This window comes from Symphalangus syndactylus, chromosome 1 (genome assembly GCF_028878055.3).
Source record: "Symphalangus syndactylus isolate Jambi chromosome 1, NHGRI_mSymSyn1-v2.1_pri, whole genome shotgun sequence".
NCBI lineage: Eukaryota > Metazoa > Chordata > Mammalia > Primates > Hylobatidae > Symphalangus > Symphalangus syndactylus.
In genome coordinates this window covers 154,039,867-154,060,242 of record NC_072423.2, presented here as the reverse complement: position 1 = coordinate 154,060,242, position 20,376 = coordinate 154,039,867, and the positions used below count along the sequence as shown (strand labels likewise).

Genomic DNA, 20,376 nt, shown 5'->3' with positions numbered 1-20,376 from the left:
TTTAACGTCTTTCATTGTTATGTTTTGCTGTCTGCTTTGCAGACATATGAAATGTAATAAAGATACAGCAAACAAAATTTAGCTAGAGAATGACAGAGTATAAAGTAACCCTAAATTCAAGATAGACATTAGCCTCATTTGAATGACTGAGCCATATGCAAAGGCCACTTAAAATGAGTTAATAATTAAGCACTAATTAATTGAATAACTGGAAATTATAAACATTTAGAAATGTAAAGTAGCTTATCCATGAAGTATTAGAAAGAGAATAATATATGCTATTGTCTTAAGTCCTAATAGCTTGACCATTTCCATTAATTTGAAATGATCAACTCATATAGTATCAAAATCAAAACTAGATATGAACATATCCTACCAGAAATCAGATTTGAATTTTATTAAATACAATTATATTTAGTTATTAAACCGGGGTATGAGAGAATTGTATTTTTTCCTTGGATAAATTTTCAGCATAAAATGTGAACAGTAGATATGTCTACCAATAGACATCTCACCACAGTGACACACTACACTTGTCAATAAAAGCATATTGTGTTGGTTTGTTTTGTATTGCCATAACAGAACACCACAGATTGGATAATTTATAATTAACAGAAATGTATTGGCTCACAGTTCTAAAGGCTGGAAAGTCCAGTATTATCGCCAACATGTTCAGTGTCGGTGAAGGCCCAGTCTCTGCTCCCAAATGTCCTCTCAAATGCTGTTTCCTCCAGAGGAGAGGAACACGCTTCCTCACATGGCAACAGGGCAAAAGAGCAGAGAGAGAGATCACTCCTTAAAGCCCTTTTATTAAGACATTAAACTCAACCACGAAAGTGGAGCCCTCATGGCCCAATTACTTCTTAAAGGCCCCCCTCCCGATGCCATTACGATGCCAGTTAAATGTGGCAATTAAATTTCAATATGAGTTTGGAGGAAGCAAATATTTAAATCATAGTATATATGTTATCACTCTTTGACAATTATTCCAAATGTTCTCTATCGAAGGTTTAAAATTATCCATTAGCTAATATAAAAGCATTATTAAAAATAATATACTCATTTCATAAGACTTAAAAAATGCATCTAAAAAAAAACACCCACCAATCAGATTGGGTACACCGAATCGATGTAATGTATAAGAACTTCAATCCAAAACTTTGGAAGATCTCAGCTGAAAGGAAACTGATGCATAACCAACTTTAAGTTGTATTTTGTGTAGCACATAAGTTCCATAAGGACTATTTCCATATTGTTAATTGTCAATATGCATGAATTATACCTGTCCACCTAGAGTTCTGCAAATCTACCTACATTTTTTGAGAATTGTTATCATTGCTCCTTTTATTGCCAGCTATATAGTCACAAAAATATAATGATTCCGTGTCATCAGAATGGAAGTTGTTTTTATACCCTCTCCAGAACTGTAATTTTGACAGTACTGAGGAATCATGGCATTAATTTGTAAAGAATTTGCTATTACAGTTTGGTTCTTTCATTGTCTTCTCTACATCATTTTAAGCAAAGGCACAGGTTTTTTGAAGATATTTACCCCTTGTGTGCCCTCCTTTTTATTTTAATCATTTTCCATACTTTTCTTTCTTACCTTTATAAGAAACCAAAATTACCCTTTGGAAGACAAAACTCATATTGCTGCTTTAAGAGGTGTAAATAAACCTGCGTCATCATGGGAGTGGTGAGACTGGCTCCAAACAGGGTGCTAAAACAACTCCCAAAGCACATGGCTTCTGTGTCTTTGTGAAGATCATTAGGGCACCCCTGCATGGTAATTTAATTCTAATGGTTGTATTTCCAGCTCTATGTGAACCATGCAGTTCTTTCAGTTAAAGAGAATGAAAATTGGATCTGAATATCGAGTCAACGAGTGTGAAACTAGTGAGCCACGATGGTGCTAGAAAAAGCCAAGAATATAACATCTGAAAGTAGAAATGCACATAGGAGGACATCTAGCGAGTAACACAACAAATGCCCTTTTGCTCCAAAGGGAAAATAAAACTGACCACTAAAAGAGTTATTCCAAGGTCTTCAGCTTGCCTAAATCATTTCTCCCTTAACTGAAAAATAGTTGATTAGAGGCAGGAAGTAAGCAAGGTGCTACTAGCAGAGCAGAAAATGAAACCTAAATTCTCCCATCTTGATGATGTATGACACCTTTATAAGATTTCAATGCTAAAATGCTAACGCAGTCAATATATTGGCTACTTCTTATATTTGCTTCTTGTGACAAATTACTGCAAATGTAGAAACTTAAAACAGTAGAAATATATTCTCTCATAGTTCTGGAGGCCAAAATTCTTAAATCAGCATTACTGAGCCAAAATCATGGTCTCAGCAGAGCCACACACCCATAGGAGGTTCTAGGGGAGAACCTATGCTTTGTTTCTTCCAGCTCTTAGTGACGGCCACGTTGTCCAGCTTGTGGCCACATCATTGCCACCTTCCAGTTCAGCAGCACCTTTAAATCTGTTTCATATTCACATCAGCTATGTGTCTGTGAAATCTCCTTCTGCCTCTCTCTCTTATAAGGACACTTCTGAAGGCATTTGGGGCCCACCTGGATAATTTCCCTTCTCATGATCCTTAACTTAATCACATCTACAAAGATGCTTGTTTCCAAATAACATTTGCAAGTTGCAGGTATTAGGAATTCATAGATTTCATGGGGGAGCAAGGACATTATTCCACCAATAATATGAATTATAGTTAGCCATATGTAGAAAAAAAGTCTACTATACATTGATCTGTCAACTTTTTCCCTTGGCATAATATGACAAATCTAAAATTACATAAAATGTATAAAGACAGCCATAGAAAATGGTTATTGTTTTTGTCTGTCCAACATCCACCCTTTTTTATGCAACAGCAAAAGGCAATTATATAAAGCAGCCTTCCAGCTTTGTATTGTCCGGCACAATAAAATATGTGCTGTGCCAGTCTCCAGCCTTTGTAGGGTACAGCCTTTGCAGCAGAGACTTGGCATCTACTGATGAGCCTCGTCCATGCGTATAAATAGTGTGAGATGGTCATGGTCCCCTGCTCTGAGAATTGTGCGATTGCGCTTTAAGCCGGGGTTTACAAAGAAAAAACAAAAGCCACACCTGTTGATTTCTCCTGTAACTGCATTTTTTAAAACCCTAAATATGAGTGATACTTCTACTCTGGTCAGCATGCAAGCATGGCAATACTTAGGTTGCCTTAATGGGATCTCAGACAGAAAATCTATAAAGTGACTTTAAGGGACATTAATTTTATGCTACGTCCCAATCGTGAAAAAAATCCATTCCAAAGTGCTTTTACATGAACTAAAAAGATAAAGGCTTTTTCTTTTTCCAGTAGCTGCATGAAATGTTGAAGTACTGTATTAATTTTAAAAGAACATAGGTTTGCTTCTTTGAACATGTATTGTATCTCTTATGTCTTCTACTATGAGCTGTTATTTGTTTGCATGTGCTTTTATAACTACCGGAAAACTGATCTCAACTTAAAACAAGCCGAAGTTAGATAATATTGTGGGCTCTCTTTCACCATCATCATTCACCAGTGAAGGTTATAGACAGTAAGTCCTAATGGCATAGGGCTGTGTGTCATGTGTGAGTTCCTCCAAAATTCACAGGTAGAAATCCTAAGCCCCAAAGTGATGGTATTGAGAAGTAGGGCTTTTGGGAGGTAATTGAGTCAGGAAGGCACAGCCCTCGTGAATGGGATTAATGCCTTTGTAGAAAAGACCCAGAGAGCACCCTGGCCCCTCCTACCATGTGAGGACACAGCAAGAAGGTGCCATCTGTGAACGTGGAAGTGATTCTCATATTAGACACTCAGTCAGCTGGCATCTTGATATCAGATTTCCAGCCCCTAAAACTGTGAGGCATGGCCAGGAGTGGGGGCTCATGCCTATAATCCCAGCACTTTGGGAGGCTGAGGCAGGCAGATCACGAGGTCAGGAAATCGAGACCATCCTGACCAACATGGTGAAACCACATCTCTACTAAAATACAAAACATTAGCTGGGTGTGGTGGTGCAAGCCTGCAGTCCGAGCCACTTGAGAGGCTGAGGCAGGGGAATCGCTTGAACCCGGGAAGCAGAGGTTGCAGTGAGCCGAGATCACGCCACTGCACTCCAGCCTGGCGACAGGGTGAGACTCCATCTCAAAAAAAAAAAAAAAAAAACCTGCGAGGCATATTTTTATTGTGTCTAAACTGCACAGTCTCAGGCCTTTTGTTGTAGCAGCTTGAAAGAACTAAGACGAACTGGTTTCAAACAGCATGTATTCCATCAACAATCATTTAGTAATTATCAGTAAGTTAACACACAGGATTGAATTCAAAGTCAAGGTAAGTTCTCCTTCTGAAAGTTTATTGAAATTAATTCACATTAGATTAGCCATCTGCAGAAATCATTTTACAAGTAACTATGTCTCCAAGGTCAAAAGCAGAAAGAGCAGACCTAGCTATTCAATAAAGGCTTGGAAATGTAAATGAGTTCTTGGTATCTATTGAATCTTGGTATTCTCTTTTATTTTTTCAGAGGAACCACAACACAAATTATTAGGCAACAGCTTAGAGTCTAGAAATGGATCAATAATTTGTCAGGTTCCTTCCAATACCACTGAAGGCAAGGCCATCCCCATTAACCTGCTCAATTAACTCAGCTACTCACATCCCACACCTGCTGTGGTCGCCAAACAGGTCTCTAGATCACACTCTGCTTCCATATTCTCTTCTAATTCTTCCCCTATCTATTTTTCTTCCATGTTTATCAATGTCTAATGAGGAAATACATTGGTGGGCTGTCCTAAGCATTTAGATGTAAGAGAAGTTTTAGTTTTATAATGAATTTATTTATTGATTTTTTCAGATGGAGTCTCACTCTGTCGCACAGGCAACCTCCACCTTCCAGGTTCAAGTGATTCTCCTGCCTCAGCCTCCCAAGTAGCTGGGATTACAGGTGTATACTACCATGCCTGGATAATTTTTTTATTTTAGTAGAGACTTGGTTTCACCAGGTTGGCCAGGCTGGTCTTGAACTCCTGACCGCAGGTGATCTGCCCACCTCAGCTTCCCAAAGTGCTGAGTGAGCCACTGGGCCCAGTCTTATAATGAATTATAAAATCAGCATTCTACTTTAAACCACAGTCTCCCATAAGTTTAGGGGAGTCAATCAATCACTGAGTCCTGACAGACATACAACTCAGGCTCAGAAACCTACAAAGTTGAGAGTCAGTCTGTGGGATATGGTGACGACACCAAGGCTGTGCCATCCATGAAGCCTCACCCAAGAGGTCAGCTTTTCCCAGATATCTATTCATCTCTAATCATTGATATTGCCGTGGACTCATTCGAGGAATGTGTACTAAGTGCCTACTGGGTGTCAGGCACTGTGCTAGAAAATGCAGCAGCAAAAATGGTTTGCATGATCCTTGCTGTCAAGAAGTTTGCTGTCTACGAACAGTAAGGATGGTAATACCTTAAGCAAAAAATATGAACTAGAACATAAAGAACTGAGTAGGAGTTAGCTATGAAAGTGAATATGAAGGTTTGCCAGGTGGAGAAAAGAGCATAAATAAAGACTGTGATGTGGAAAAGAGCCAGATGCATGCAGAGAGAAGAAAGAAGTCTGGAGGTTAGTGAGAGGAGAGGAGAGTAGCAAGAGGCCCAGAGACAGCGGGAGAGGCAGGCAGAGGCCAGGCCGTGCTGGGTATGACTAGCAGGTCATGTCAGAAATTCTCTACTTTATTCTAGGTTCAATTGAACACTTTGAAAGGACTTAATCCTTGTAAATCATGTCAAGATATTGTTTGATTGGGACCCGCGATGACCAGCTCCTATCCCATCTACCTACTATTGTTCTGCATTTCTAATAGATAAACAGAAAATAAAGACAAGGAAGAGGCTATCTCTCTCTTTTGTTCTCAACAAGCAGAGGTTGTCATAAATGGCAGTGCAGTTCCTGTGAACCATATTCAGCCAGCAGTTGAGTTGAATGTAAACTTTTTGACTGAATTAGGGTGTCCTTAAATAAGCCACCACTCTCCAAGTTGCCCACAGGCCCCAACACTCCCTACTGTCTTGTAGATCACCTGCTACGGTCATTCATTTTATGCGCCTTGCTTCCAAAGCCTTTTGAGTTTGCAAGCTATCTTAGTCTGTTTTGTGCTGCTATAACAGAACAGCAGAGACTGGGTAATTCATAATGAAAAGAAATTTATTGGCTTACAGTTATGGAGGCTGGGAAATCCAAGATCAAGAGGCTGGGATCTGGCGAGTACCTTCTTGCCAGATCATAACGTGATGAAAGGCAGAAGGGCAAGAGAGTGTGCGTGAGAGAGCAGCAGAAGGGGGCCAAACTCATCCTGTTATCAGGAGCCTGCTCTCACAGTAACTCACTCACTCCCATCATGATGGCATCAACCTCATGAGGCCCCACCTCCCAACACTGTTGTCTTAAGGATTAAGCTTTCAACACTTGTTTCTTAGAAGAAACACTTAAACTATAGCACAATCTATATTCACAGTGTCAGGCTATATGAGTGAGGTATTTACCTAATTTCACTGAAAGAACCCATGCTGAACAAGGACACAAGAAGAAGTAATTATTAACCTTCCGTGGATCCCGGCATCTTTTGAAAACATGATGAAAATGTTTGAATCTCTCCCCCAGGAGATCATGTGCATGCGTGCAGACACACACACACACATGCACACACACACATATTTCGGTGACACAATTTTACATAACCTCCGAAAACCATTTAAGAAACCCAATTAAGAAACACCAGAAACTAGCAACTGAAGCCAGCTGAAAACGAGCACTGAAGCAAGGAGCAGTAGGTGTTGTAACAAGTTGGGGAATGACAGTTTGGATTTGTGTCCTCGCCCAAATCTCAGGTCAAATTGTAATCCCCAGTGGTGGGGGAGGGACCTGGTGGTAAGTGATTAGATCATGGGGGTAGAATTCCTCCTGGCTGTTCCCATGACTGTGAATTCTCACAAGACCTGGTTGTTTAAAAGTGTGTGGTGCCTTACCCTTCGCTCTCTCCCTCCTTCTCCAACCATGGAAGATGTGCTTGTTTCCACTTCACCTTCTGCCATGATTGATAATTTCCTGAGGCCTCCCCAGCCAGGCTTCCTGTACAGCCTGCAGAACTGTGAGTCAATTACACCTCTTTTCTTTATAAATTACCCAGGCTCAGGTAGATCTTTATAACAATGTGAGAACAAACTAATATAGGGAACATTCTCCATGGATGAGATGAGGGACAGACTGCGTCCAGGACCTCCAGCCACGGGTACCATGGCCTTTCTCAAGATCACTTCTTCTTTTACATATGGCCTAACATTTCCCAGAACTCATTTTGAAATCTCTATGAAGAAAGAGAACAGGTATACAATTTGTTATTAGTCCTCAGAAAGACCATCAAGAAAGCCTACATACCCTGGAAGTATTTACTTTGGCTTTCTAGTCTGAAACACTCAGATTTTATATGCTACTAAATGATGATGGAAAGCTTTTCCTGGTAGAAGAAAAAGCAGCAGCAACTCTGAGGATACACCTATTGTTGCTGCTTTTTGCAACCTGCCTTTTGCCCACTTTCAGCCAAGATGGGATTATTGAGGGTTTAATCTTCTCAAATTTATTTTCTTTTTCTTGTACGTCATTTTATTACCTCTAGCTCTCACTTCTTTTAGAAACAAAATTTAGGCTGGGCGCAGTGGCTCACGCCTGTAATCCCACCACTTTGGGAGGCTGAGGTGGGCAGATCACGAGGTCAGGACATCAAGACCATCCTGGCTAACAGGGTAAAACCCCGTCTGCTAAAAATACAAAAACATTATCCAGGTGTGGTGGCGGGCATCTGTAGTCCCAGCTACTTGGGAGGCTGAGGCAGGAGAATGGAGTGAATCCAGGAGGCAGAGCTTGCAGTGAGCCGAGATCGCACCACTGCACTCCAGCCTGGGCAACAGAGCGAGACTCCATCTCAAAAAAAGAAACAAAATTTAAAGAATTTCTGCAATTTTTCAACAAATCATGTAAATGAATTTGTAGTTTTCACAGTGCTGCTGAAAATGCGGAAGTGTGTCAAGTGTTAGCTCTTCTCAAATGTTATAACCATAAGTACCAGGATTCTCTATTGAAAATCACCCTTCTGAGAGTCTCAGTGCAACTTGGGCAAAAGACTTTAAAGAAGATGTATATAATTCTATGTAAATCATAAAATCCATCCAAAGTAAAATTGTCATCCAACTGAGAATGCTGAAATAGACACACACGTGTCTGCATGCATGCTTGAATTGGACAGCTATGCAGGCATGATCGACTCCACACTGCCTGAGCAATCTGGAACTTAAATGTCTCTATCTCATTATCACATTTTAAGTCATGACACTGACAGCTGATGAGACTTTATGCAAAACACGGCTCTATAATAGGACACAGCCGCCATCTAACATACTTCTAGCAGGAAATAACAAGCAAAGAAACCAACCCCAGAAAGCCCACCCAAAATGCTCCTTACAAAGGTATACATTTCTTTCCCATGACTACTGGGATTTTTTGTGGGCAGGAAAATATTGAAACAGACCATCTGTCACTGGAGACTCCACTAGAGAAATACGTTTTCAGCAAAATGGTAAGTTTTCAGAAACGATTTCAAGGCAGCTTGGCATGAGGCATTGGAGCCAGACGCCTCTTGCAGAGCAGACGTTGGAATAGAGGACAAAAAGGATATGTCAGCAAGGACTGCGCCGAGGAAAGACTGATGCACTGCCACCAAGATACAGGACTTAGCATAAATTTAATATGGAAAGCTTGAGAAGCCAGCAACCGTATTTAAAAAGCAGCATTTCAAGTTAAAATAATTAGGAAAGAAGGGGACACACAGCAAAGATGGAGGAAACCATAAAGCAGCAAAGAAAATGCAGAGGAGAGAGCTGAGGGAGTGAGACACCAGAGTGCCAATACTCATCCAGGGTTTTCAAACCCTTGATTATTGCAAAGCAAAATACTTTAGGAATTACCCACATGGTTTGCTACATACTGTACATACACTTATGCAGGTATTACCTCCCCTGTTCAAGGAAATGGCTGTGTTTATTGAGAGGATAAAACTATCCCGGATAATGCAGAAGGCTCAGCATCAGAAAGCAACTAAAGCTGATATGCAGAATACAGGAGAGTGGGTTTAAAAATTACTCTACACTGATTTTAGGAGATGGATAATAGTCCTGAAATTTTTATATATATAGGGCTGTGGATGGTGGCTCATGCCTGTAATCCCAACATTTTGGGAGGCTGAAGGGGGAGGGTCCCTTATACCCAGGTGTTCCAGACCAGCCTGGGTAACATAGTGAAACTTCATCCCTTAAAAAATAAAAATAAAAAACAAAAGTGTGCATGGTGGTGCACACTTGTAGTCCCAGCTACTTGGGAGGCTAACATCAGAGCTAAATGGAGCCCACAGGTTTGATGCTACAGTGAGCTATGATTGCACCACTACATTCCAGCCTGGGCAACAGAGCAAGACCATGTCACACACACACACACACACACACAAAAAAAAAAAAAAAAAAAAAAAAAAAAAAAAAAACAGAGACAGAAGCATTAAGGATGAAATATAAAGCTGTTCACAGGCAGCATCAGACCTTTATTTTTGACAGTTAAATTTTATTTTGCCAAATGGTTGAGAAAATCTCATCCTGTGAGTGCATGGGGGTGACAGGATAGACAGCAACCATGCCTTTGAAGTTGTCTATTTCCTGTGAGAGATGCACCTGCCCAATGCTTGCCTGCAGCAGTGGCTGAGAGCAAGGTGACAGGAGCCTAAGGAGTAAAGGCACCCAGCCTGCACAGCCCCCACCCAGAGCACCTGTCCCTGCCCACTGGGCAGGGCAGAGCCAGCCTGCAGATCCTACTCTGCCACATCCCGAGGTCTGGGTTGACTCCATTCACCCAACTCACCCCAACCACAGAAGGCAGGACTGTGGGCACTGCTCCAGAGGCTCTTCCCCTTCCCGGTGGAATTCTGTGACCCAGCAACTGTTCAGCTGGAAGGGAAGATGGGACAAACAAAACCCAGTGTTATGAGCACAGAGTAGGTTTCTCTTCTATTCAATCATCCGCACAGACACTTGAGTATTTTTTTCTATTACAGTCATGAAATACCAATTATATCATGCACTGAAAAGAGACAGTGACCATGGACAGCCCTTGCGTGTTAAGTAACGATGTGCGGGCATCACAGCGCCTCCAGCAGCAGCATCTGCGTCAGAATCCCCGCTCTCCTCTTCCCACAAGGCCTGGTGAGACATTCCACCCAGAGGGAGTCCAGGCCACTACAAACGGCAGAACTGCATTCGCGGCAGAAAGACAAATGCTGCGTTTATATTACTGTCTCAGAGAGAGAGAAGCTACTTTAAATCAACAGACCTTACATCTGAAGTTTATCTTGACTCCTCAAGGATGGCTTCCTTCATTCCTCAGGTTTAGGAAAACAACAAAAACAATTCCTTTTCAAATAAAAAGTAAAGAGACCTCCTTCCTAAGGTGAAAAGCTAAAAAGAAAAGAGAGTGAGAGTTTTGTCACTTAAAACACATTCTAACGGTCAGTGATATATTTTTCAAACATTATCAGAAAATTTAGCCTGAAACCTTACACTGCCATTAAATCACAGCAGAGGATTACATTATTGACACTACCTGGGCAGTGCATAGCCACAAAATAGCAGTGGGATAAGAAAAGAGAAAGTGTCGCCTCGTTGCTTTCCATTGGATGGTTTGCTCAAACTTTCTTCTCCTTCCACAGAGACCTATTCCCCTTCTCCAAAGAGTTCTTTGTCCTGTTTCCAAAAGTTCAAAAAATTAAGAGGATACTCAAAATAAGAGTTCTTTAAGAAGTGTTTTTGGGCCACGCACAGTGGCTCATGCCTGTAATCCCAGCACTTTGAGAGACCAAGGCGGGCGGATCACTTGACGTCATTAGTTCGAGACAAGCCTGGCCATCTCCAGTAAAATACAAAAATCAGCGGTTGAAAATTAGGGGTTGAAACCCCATCTCCAGTAAAAATACAAAAATTAGCCAGGCGTGGTGGCTTGTGCCTGTAATCCTAGCTACTCAGGAGGCTAAAGCAGGAGAATTGCTTGAACCTGGGAGGTAGAGGTTTCAGTGAGCTGAGATTGCGCCACTGCACTCCAGCCTGGATGACGGAGTGAGACTCTGTCTCAAAAAAAAAAAAAAAAAATTGTTTTTAAACAAAAAAAAATTAATAGGATACTCAGAGGTCTTTAAGCATTGTTTTCAAAAACACAAGAAGAGTTCATTTTCTTAAGTTTTCTGATATATTTTATAACACATCTACACATCTTTAACTTCTCATGGCAGTGTTTTAATTCCATCTTCTTCACTCTATCTTCCCCACTGTTAACCCTTGGAAACCAATGATAAATGTTCTCCACATGAAACAAATTTTACCCTTTGAAATAGCAACCACAGCACCGGGGCTTGAGGACTGAGGTCATCAGTTGGGGGGATGTATTTCATTCTCATTAGAGCCCAGAAGGGATTCAACTAAAAAGGCAGACCCTGGCCAGAGAGAGGAGGCTACCGTGCAAGCTCATCTCCCACAGAGTCCCGTCCTCGCTTCCTCGCTGCTACTCTTCATAGCAGCTCAGCAGGAACCAATGGCAAATTCAAATTCCTATAAATTGAGAGAAGTGTAGAAGGCATTCTATTTGCAAGGGTGGGGCAGGTGGAGAGTTTTTCTTTCCCATCCCTGGGCCTGAAGGGAAATGAGAGTGAAGGACAGAGATGTGCGCAGCTCACTGATGCAGTAGTAGGGCATTCTCACATTGCTATAAAAAATACCTGAGACCAGGTCATTTATTTTAAAAAAGAGGTTTAATTTGCTCACAGTTCTGCAGGCTGTACAAGAAGCATAGTGCTGCCATCTGCTTGGCTTCTGGGGAGGACTCAGGAAAATTACAATCATGACAGAAGGTGAAGAGGGAACAGGCACCTCACATGACAAAGGCAGAACAAGAGAGAGAAAGAGAGAGAGAGAGGGAGGTGCCCCACAATTTCCAATGACCAGATCTCTCAAGAACTCACTATCACAAGGACAGCACCATTCGGTAGAAATAAACTCCTGTAATCCAATCACCTCCCACCAGGCTCCACCTCCAACACTGAAGGTTACAATTCCAGGTGAGGTTTGGGCAAGGACACAGACCCGAACCACATCAGATGCCACCCCTAGGGAGTGGGGGAGGAGGGAACACAAGCTCCCTCATCTCACGGTTGCTCCCCCTCTAATTAGCTCCCTATTGCTCCTGTAAGAATGTACCAAAATAGTTGATGGCTTAAAACAACACAAATGTCTGCGTTAGTGACAGAAAGACAAATGTTTCCATTATATTACTGTCTTATAGGGAAAGAAGCTACTTGAAATCAACAAGAATCACATCCAAAGTTTGTCTTGACTCCTCGAGGATGGCTTCCTTCACTCTCTAGGTTTAGGAAAACAACAGAAACAATTCCATTTCAAATAAAAAGTGAAGCAAACCTCCTTCCCAAGGCGAAAAGCTAAAAAGAAAGGAGAGTGATATAGTTTTGCCACTGAAAACATGTTCCAATGGTCTGTGATGTATTTTTCAAACTCTCTTAAAGTTCTGAAGGTCTGAAGTCCAAAATGAGCCTTATGGGGCTCAAATTAGGATGTCACTGGAGAAGGCTCCTCCTGAAGACCTCAGAGAAGAATCTGCACCTTGCTGCTTCCAGCTTCTAGAGTTGGCCAGGCCCTCTGGACTCATGGCTGCATCACCCCAATCTCTGCCTCAATCACATCTCCTTCTCTGGCTTTGATCCTCCTGCCTCTCTCTGATAAGGCCACTGGTGATGACATTGGATCAATTTGGACCATCCAAGACAATCACCACATCTCAAGACCCTTAGCCTGATCACCTTTGCAAAATCCTGTGTGCCTATAAGGTCATTATTTATAGGTTCCAGGGATTAGGACATGGGCGCCATTGAGGGTGTGGGCACTGTTGACCCTACCCTTCTCTGATCTCCTACAGGTACTTCCTATCACCTGAACCCAATCAAGGCCAGAGGGCAAAGGCCCCTCTTGATGCAGTCAACAGAGGTCAACCTCCCAAGGCACATCGCACAGTGAAGAAATGGCAGATGTGGCTCCATAAGGCACACAGAGGTCACCAGCACGTATTATATACCCCAGTGTCTTCAGACCTGAAGCTTAAAACTTGTCTGTCTGCTTGTAAATGCAGCTTAACAGACTCAGTATCAGTTAAAGGCAAGCTCCCTCATCATCTGATATGGTTTGCCTGTGTCCCCACCCAAATCTCATCTAGAACAGTAGTTCCCATAATCCCTATGTGTTGTGGGAGGGACCTGGTGGGAGGTAATTGAACCATGGGGGCAGTTATCTCCATGCTGTTCTCATGATAGTGAATGAGTTCTCATCAGTTCTGATGGGTTTATAAGGAGCTTTTCCCCCTTTTGTTAGGCACTTCTCCTTGCTGCCGCCACATGAAGAAGGATGTGCCTGGTTCCCCTTCCGCCATGATTGTAAGTTTCCTGAGGCCTCCCCAGCCATGCTGAATTGCGAGTCAATGAAACCTCTTTCCTTTATAAATTACCAAGTCTCAGTATGTCTTTTATTAGCAGCATGAGAACAGACTAATACACCATGCCTTAAGACTTTTGACCCATCAGAAGTCAACATCCTCAAATCATAAAGTTTGGAAGAAAACGAGGCTCTGTATTTTCCAATGTAGACCCACATCAAGTGGTTTTCAATTCATTTCTGCTTCAGAGGAAAGAGCAACAAAATTATTTTTTGCACACATTTCAAATATATGGAATGCTACATTAATTATAGTTTTTACAGAAATCTCATGTCATCTTCAGAATCATTACTTTCCTAAAGCTAACACATGTACTCAGTTGGAATCAGCTAACTTTTTGTTGACAACTTGCAACTCTTGTAAATGAGTATTGCAGTTTACATTGAAGTTGACATTTGATGTCTAGTACTGTATTGTGCATTATCCCTAAATTAAAAAAAAAATAAATGAATGGTTCAAAGTGCATTCATTGAAATACAGCACAGAACTAGTGATGAGAATAGTAAGCTGAATTGAAAAATTCAAAATTATATACACATTGATATATTGGCCTGTGCAGGTTGCCATAGCAAGATACCACAGACTGGGTGGCTTAGGAAAAAGAAACTGACTTTCTCATAGTCCTAGAGGCTGTAAGTCCGAGATCAAAGTACCATCAGGGTTTCCAGTGAGGCCGCTGTATGAGTCTGTTCTCGTACCACTAATAAAAACATATCCAAGACTGGGTAATGTATAAAGGAAAGAGGTTTAATTGACTCACAGCTCCACAGAGCTATGGAGGCCTCACAATCACGGTGTAAGGCAAAGGAGGAGGAGTAGTCATAGGTTACATGGTGGCAGGCAAGAGAGCATGTGCAGGGGAACTGCCCTCCATAATACCATCAGACTTCATGAGACCCATTCACTGTCATGAGAACAACAATATCGGGTTAACTGCCCCCATGATTCAACTACCTCCCACCAGGTCCCACCACCACATGTGGGGACCACAGGAACCACAATTCAAGACAAGATTTGGGTGGGGACAGAGCCAAACCACATCAGTCCCTGTCCTCGGCTGGCAGACAGCTGCCTTCTCTGTGTCCTCACATGGCCTTTCCTGTGTGCTTATGTGGAAGAAGGAGATAGTGATGTCTGTTTATTTTCTTATAAGGACACCAGTCCTATCTGATTAGGGCCCCACATCCATGACCCCATTAGCTCGAATTACCTCCTTAAACGTTCTATCTCCAAATATAATCACATTGGGGATTAGGGCTACAACATATAAATTTGGGGGGGACACAGCCTATAACAATTGTGAGCAGGACTTTTACGGGAGCATAGACTTTGAAATTACATGTGTTAGGACAATTCATCCAAAAGTGTGATTTCTTCCACACAGTTGAAAAAGAAAGAAAGAAAGATTAAAAAAAAATCCAATAGCAATTATTTGAAAATTGGACTTTAATGGACCAATGTTCCATGTGCTCCTGCCTCCCAGTGGATTGAAAGTTGTGAGATTTTTCTAAAGAGCAGCATAAAGCCATTGAAGCCCTCACATCATTTTCAACAAAGGTATAGTCACCTCCCTGAAAAACCAGGTTTATTTTTCAGGAAGAAAAAGTGCAAAATGATGGTCTCCATCGAAAACTAGTTTTTCGTTTAAAAAAGGCAGAGAAGAAACCAAAATGTAAATACATTTACAGGATTTAAAAGATACTGTCTAGTGGGAAGAAGCAGCCATTTAGAAATCCAGTATTGTCTATCACGCACCTACTGTGCTCCAGACACTGGAAACACAGCTGTGGACGCAATGCAGCCCCAAGTTTGGGGAACTTATTTTTTAGTAGGAAAACACAGTAAACAAGTCAACAAAGTCACTACTGATTGCAATAAATGCTGGGGAGAAATTCAACAGGGTGATGGGACTGAGAGTGACCGCGGGGCACCACTTTAGAAAAAGCCTCTCTGGAGAGGTGACATTTGAGGACAGATCTGAAGACGCAAAACAGCCAGGCATGCAAAGACAACTAAGGGGAGAGGAGTGCAAACACACAGGGATGAGCAGGTCCCAGGAGGGCTGGTCCAGAAAGGCCAGTGTGGCTGGAGACCCGAGGCGAGGGCCGATCCGGGAAGGGCCTTTCTTTTCTCACGGGAGCAAATGTGATGACATATTATGGAGCATCTTTAGAAATCACATTCCAACACTGTAATCGAACACGGAAAAAGAATACTTTTTAGGCCCAAATGCAGCTCAGACATGAATTAGGGATTCACTCCCTGCAAACCTTGAAAGCTCAAACATTCAGTGTGCCTCTGAGAGCAATAGATGCTCATCGATTTAGTGTCTCAGTTTCTGAACGTTTTCTTGAGTAAGAAAATGCTCTATAATTTCCGGGGCCATATTTGATAAAATATCCAAAACTGTATTACAGAACCACCAAACAATTGCTGTCATTCCTGACAACCTATAATTGAGAGTAAAGATTTTTCATTCGATAGAAAGAAAAGAGCCTGGACACTTGTGGAATCTCACCTAGCACTCAGAGTTTGCATCTGTGAACCTGATAACAGATACTGCAGGGAGAAACTGCAATCATGATCACCCTTTCAATAATAACTTGTTTAAAATAATAAGAAATAAAAATAACTTGTTCAAAATATTATTTTATTTTTTTTACTTAAAAATGGTGGTGATTCTTTCTTGTGAACTCACAGACCTGATAGTTTCGGAAACACCATTCTAAATCTAAGCATGATGTTCAATTAATTAGAAAATACCCTCTTTATTTTTTCCCGTCTCATATATGCTAATTGGAGTACCTTCAAGTTATGAGAAATTATATGTTTCATGTCACATCTTTATCACTTGTCAAAGATCAAACGGCGTTAATAAGGTGAAAGATGCCACATTTTTGTAAGGAAACCGATACACTCTGTGGTGTCTTAGATGTGTTTGGTCCAAAAATAAAAGGTCAGAGAAAAAAGAAAAGGCCCTTGAAGAAGAGATTTGATGAGTGTTGAATACAGGTAACACCTTTCAAACCAAACACTTTCACACTTGCAAAAAGTTTCCAAAGACAGACAGTAGCTACTTGTGCTAACATAAACAGAGTAGCACCTTTTGAAATTTCTGATGAAACATAAACAGAGATGGAGGCATAAGAAGAGGACAATGGCTGTTCACTTACAAATAAAACTAAAGTCAAGGAAGACAAGGTAAAAAGGGCACATTTGCTTTAAGGACTCAGGAGTGTCCCAGAGGACCCAGCGGAAGAGATTCAGCCATGACACAGGAATGCACAGGAACCAGCAGGACTGCTATGTACAGTTGCGGAGATTGTGCACTGCACAAGTGTACCTGGCCAAGGAAGCAACTGGAGCACAGAAAGCCGTTGGGGAATAACTAAAAACCCACCTACAATCCTTTCTCCAAACCATGCACTCCTGCACACAGCTACGTTCACTTAAGTGAGTGGATCTCACAGGGAGCAATTTTGCCTTCCAGGAGGCACTTGGCAATACCTGAGCACATTTTTGATTGTCACAATTTGACACACATTCTACTGGCACCTAGTGAGTAATGGCCAGGAATGCTACTATAAACATTCTACACAGGACAGCCCCCCAAACAGAATTATCTGGCCCAAACGTCCCTAGTGCTGAGGTGGAGAATCTCCAACTTAAAGATGACATTTTCTAATTCATATCAAGATGCAGCCCAGTGGGAAAGCCACAGACCCACAGGGATGCAGCTCTCCAGTGTGAAAAACTTGTTCTGATTCACACAAAGAAACTTGTGGGAATCAGGAATTCTAAATCCACTGTCTGGTATCTCAACCTTGTCTCCTCTGCTTCTCTCTCTCCTTCCCGCCCTTCCTCTCCCTTGCCCTCACCTTCTCTCCTTTTCACTCCCTCTCCCCCTTCTTGTCTCTGCCTCTCTCTCTGTTTCATTCTCTCTTTCCCTTTCTCTATCTCTCTCTGTCTGCCCTCACTGACATATCCAGAAACAGGCATGCGTTCATCCCTGATTTCAGAGGATGGAGCCACATTTTACACATGACTCTACTGACCCTTTCCTCTCTTCCCACTGTGGGAGGTAGAACAGGCTTAAGAGGTCACTTGAGCTAAGCAAAGGAGCCAACGCGTGCCCACCAAAACACGCTTCATTCCTCATCCTTCCACTTACGGAAAACTTGCTGATCCCCAGTTACATACTGAGCACTCTGCTGGGGAAGGAGAATCAGAACATGATCCCCATACTCTAGACATGGGAACCTCTGAAGGGATGCTGACATGTAGCCAAATACAGGCACATCATATGGTCTCTGTGATGCTCTTTGTCGTTGTCTGAGCAGAGAATAAGAAGCAGAGAGAAGAGAAAAAGAACAAGCTGGAACTGTTTGCTGATAAACAGAATAAGCTCCGGAAGGAGACATAACTGATCATTTCCACTGAAAAGACACACATAGTAATATTGAGTTGGTGTAATATCATTTTTCATCTTGTTATGTTTGGAACATAAAACTGTATTAAACTCAGAATCAGGTTTCACAGGACAAAAAGCAATGTTCACATCAAGTTCTTATCTGTATATTGCAACACCTTTGAAATTCTAAAGAAAAATATACTGAGAAAAGTATAAGCAGGAAATATCACACTCTAAGACAAATAAAGTATGCACAATTGTGATTAATTTCAGTTACACTAAAGAGAAAGCACTCAGAGGTACTTAGGCATTGCCATTTCTTTATCATCTGTTTCAAATAAAAGTTTGGGTTTATGTTTATATATAAATGCAAATTATCCATATTTAATACTAGATCTTTACTCTACATGGACATATTATAGAACATCAAGAGTGTTCTAAATGTTGCCTATTCATTACATTTCCTTATACACAATATCCTAATAGCAGCATTGGGAATGACAAGTATGAAGCCTGGGGGGAGAAAAAAAAAACACAAAAAACGTCAGCCCATACTCAGCCACCTGGTGCTCCAGACTGTGTTTCAAGAAAGCCCACTCTGAGCTTATTGATGTGCAGGGTGTTTATTAAGGAGAGGACGAGAAGAAAGGAGGCAGAAGTGGGCACAGCAGAAGTTGAACTGGGAGGCAGACCCCAAACAGCCTTGTTAACCACTGGAGCTCAGCCCTTGGACGGGCCCTGCAGAGCCATCCAGAGCGGGGCCAGAAGCTGGGGGCCCACACTCCTGCATCCATCAGCCTAGGGCCATCTGAGAGGGCAGAACTGGGGACCAGGTGGCTCTCTGCAGCTGCAGTGACCTCTGAAGGGGCTGAGAGCAGGAGACTGCGCACGGCTACCCCCAAAACTGAGGAAAGGAGGCCTTTACTGAAGGGATTATTGTAGCTTCCAACACACCTGCCACACCTGACAATGGACCAACATGCAAACCTGACACCTTTAAAGGACTGAAATCACTGACTGGTGTAATGATGGTGCTTTCATATCCATGTCTTTGTTCATTCAGCCAACATTTATTAAGTATTGACTATGTGCTGGGTACTGCGTTACGCACAGTTGTCCATGAAGGAGACTGATTCAGTGGCCATCTTATCCATACCATCCTACTATTTTAGTTCTGGCCACTATCCCAGAAAACTTCAGTGGCTTCAACAACAAGTAGTTATTTCTTAAGATTCAGAAGACTGGGAAGTCCTAGATCAGAGTGCTGGCAGATCTGGTGTCTGGCTTCTAGACAGCCACCTTCCCATTGCATCCTTGTGTCGCAAAGAGGGAAGCAGGATCTCCTAGCTCATCTTTAAAGGGCACTAGTCCCACTCATGAGAGCTGCACCCTCCTGACCTATTCACCTCCCAAAGGCCCCACCTCTTACTACCTCTCCACTGAGGGTTAGAATTTCAACAGATGAAATTTGGGGGGGACGTAAACACACAGTCCATAATACCCACCCACCTGACCCATACCCAAAAAATGCCAGTGCTTTGTGCTTAAAATACTCCAGTAGCATGGTTCACATTAAAGCTTAATCAAGATCAAAATATCCAGCTATAAAATTAAAAACTAAGAAAGAGTCAGAAGAGGAAGTAACAGGGAAAATGGAATAAAAAAAGTTACTTCTTCACAGGAAAAGATGGTAGAGTGAGGTAAATTGAATGAACAAGGCCTTTGCCCCCTGTCATATCTGGGTCCAAATTTCACCTTGTCTTCGTATAAGCAACGTCACCTAAATTTCTCTTGAGTTTTTCGTTGTTAAATGAATGCCTGCATTGTGTGATTTTTGGCAGGATTACATAAGATCTGTGCAGAGGAGGGAGACTGGGTCCTGAGCAGTCATGGGGCCACAGTGACCACAACACCGTCCTCGGATTCATCACCAGCTTCTCTAGCACCATTACCAAAGCACCACTGCCATAGGCCAGGCAGCAGATGCCCTACTGCAGCTGATATGCAGATGGTAAGTCTGTGTGAGTTACAGCATGTGTTTAGTGACACTGCTTATCAAGATCCCCCAACTATGTTGCTGCTCTATAAAAGATCCTTCTCACTTCCAACATAACCTGAAATGTACTATTAACAAAAATGACTGGCTGGGTTTGGGGGCTCACGCCTCTAATCCCAGCACTTTGGGAGGCCAAGGTGGGTGGATCACCTGAGGTTAGGAGTTCCAGATCAGCCTGACAAACATGGTGAAACCCCGTCTCTACTAAAAACACAAAAATTAGCCGAGTGTGGTGCCAGGCGCCTGTAA

At 42.1% G+C, this 20,376-nt stretch overlaps 1 long non-coding RNA gene across 1 annotated transcript; it reads right to left on the bottom strand.

Annotated features, from left to right (window-relative positions):
- Window positions 1–6,205: 6,205 nt before the first annotated feature.
- LOC134732215 (uncharacterized) lies at window positions 6,206–10,569 on the bottom strand. The gene is made up of 3 exons (XR_010115163.1): window positions 10,445–10,569; window positions 9,977–10,062; window positions 6,206–7,382 (listed from the first exon to the last, which is right to left on the bottom strand). It is a non-coding gene; the product is annotated as an uncharacterized lncRNA (long non-coding RNA).
- Window positions 10,570–20,376: the final 9,807 nt, after the last annotated feature.